Below are 2,481 nucleotides of genomic sequence, written 5' to 3' on the forward strand. Positions count from 1 at the left end.
CCAGCCAACGGCTGTACCTCGGCCGGGGAAAGGGGCAGCTACACAAGCCAGGCACTGGTCTGTGCGGGCCCGCCACCCCGTTCGGCTGCCGTTGATCCGGACCGGATCGGACTTTCCCTCCCGAAGTTATGCCCGATAAGCTGCCGCTCACCGGCGGCCCGTCAGCCGCTGCGGGATGGCGACACTTTGCCGAACTTGCCGGGGTCCAGGCCGATAATATAGTGTGCGCCAGCGCCGGGGCTTTCCAACGAGCCCTCCCTGACCGAAATCGGACACGGGAGTCCAGAGCGATAGGCGTTCGACTGCCGGCCGGCCAAACACAGGCAATCCCCCGCCGTTGCGGACCCGCTCCAGGACAACCGGGTCCAAACGCCCGCCTCGTTACACGCACGAAAACACCGGGCTCGATTCGGAGCGACGGGCACCCGGCTTCCCGGTGTCGGACCGACTCCGTTCCGGTACCCTTGGATGCCCCTTGCCCCTGGCTTGCTAGGACAGCCGGCGCGTCAAGGTGGGCCCCCGCGGCTCCGGCTCAGCAGTCGGAAAGCGGTCTCCAGCCAACGGCTGTACCTCGGCCGGGGAAAGGGGCAGCTACACAAGCCCGCTACTGGTCTGTGCGGCCCCGCCACCCCGTTCAGTGGCAGTTGACCCCGACCGGATCGGACTTTCCTTCCCGAAGTTATCCCCGATAAGCTGCCGCTGACCGACGGGGCGGCAGCCGCTACGGGACTGCGACACTTTCCCGAACTTGCCGGGGTCCAGGCCGATAATATAGTGTGCGCCAGCGCCGGGGCTTTCCAACGAGCCCTCCCTGACCGAAATCGGACACGGGAGTCCGGAGCCAAAGGAGTTCGACTGCCGGCCGGCCAAACACAGGCAACCTCCCGCCGTTGCGGACCCGCTCCCGGACAACCGGGTCCAAACGCCCGCCCTGTTACACGCACGAAAACACCGGGCTCGATTCGGAGCGACGGGCACCCGGCTTCCCGGTGTCGGACCGACTCCGTTCCGGTACCACTGGATGCCCCTTGCCCCTGGCTTGCTAGTACAGCCGGCGCGTCAAGGTGGGCCCCCGCGGCTCCGGCTCAGCAGTCGGAAAGCGGTCTCCAGCCAACGGCTGTACCTCGGCCGGGCCAAGCGGCAGCTGCACAAGCCCGCTACTGGTCTGTGCGGCCCCCCCACCCCGTTCAGTCGCAGTTCACCCCAACCGGATCGGACTTTCCGTCCCGAAGTTATCCCCGATAAGCTGCCGCTGACCGACGGGGCGGCAGCCGCTACGGGACTGCGACACTTTCCCGAACTTGCCGGGGTCCAGGCCGATAATATAGTGTGCGCCAGCGCCGGGGCTTTCCAACGAGCCCTCCCTGACCGAAATCGGACACGGGAGTCCGGAGCCAAAGGAGTTCGACTGCCGGCCGGCCAAACACAGGCAACCTCCCGCCGTTGCGGACCCGCTCCCGGACAACCGGGTCCAAACGCCCGCCCTGTTACACGCACGAAAACACCGGGCTCGATTCGGAGCGACGGGCACCCGGCTTCCCGGTGTCGGACCGACTCCGTTCCGGTACCACTGGATGCCCCTTGCCCCTGGCTTGCTAGTACAGCCGGCGCGTCAAGGTGGGCCCCCGCGGCTCCGGCTCAGCAGTCGGAAAGCGGTCTCCAGCCAACGGCTGTACCTCGGCCGGGCCAAGCGGCAGCTGCACAAGCCCGCTACTGGTCTGTGCGGCCCCCCCACCCCGTTCAGTCGCAGTTCACCCCAACCGGATCGGACTTTCCGTCCCGAAGTTATCCCCGATAAGCTGCCGCTGACCGACGGGGCGGCAGCCGCTACGGGACTGCGACACTTTCCCGAACTTGCCGGGGTCCAGGCCGATAATATAGTGTGCGCCAGCGCCGGGGCTTTCCAACGAGCCCTCCCTGACCGAAATCGGACACGGGAGTCCGGAGCGAAAGGCGTTCGACTGCCGGCCGGCCAAACCCAGGCAATCTCCCGCCGTTGCGGACCCGCTCCCGGACAACCGGGTCCAAACGCCCGCCCTGTTACACGCACGAAAACCCCGGGCTCGATTCGGAGCGACGGGCACCCGACTTCCCGGTGTCGGACCGACTCCCTTCTGGTACCACTGGATGCCCCTTGCCCCTGGCTTGCTCGGACAGCCGGCGCGTCAAGGTGGGTCCCCGCGGCACCGGCTCAGCAGTCGGAAAGCGGTCTCCAGCCAACGGCTGTACCTCGGCCGGGCCAAGAGGCAGCTACACAAGCCCGCTACTGGTCTGTGCGGCCCCGCCACCCCGTTCAGTCGCAGTTCACCCCGACCGGATCGGACTTTCCGTCCCGAAGTTATCCGCGATAAGCTGCCGCTGACCGACGGGGCGGCCGCCGGAACGGGACTGCGACACTTTCCCGAACTTGCCGGGGCCCAGGCCGATAATATAGTGTGCGCCAGCGTCGGGGCTTTCCAACCAGCCCTCCCTGACCGAAAT

Source organism: Somniosus microcephalus, unplaced genomic scaffold, assembly GCF_052327205.1.
Source record: "Somniosus microcephalus isolate GS21.2 unplaced genomic scaffold, FLI_Smic_1.0 scaffold169, whole genome shotgun sequence".
Classification (NCBI taxonomy): domain Eukaryota; kingdom Metazoa; phylum Chordata; class Chondrichthyes; order Squaliformes; family Somniosidae; genus Somniosus; species Somniosus microcephalus.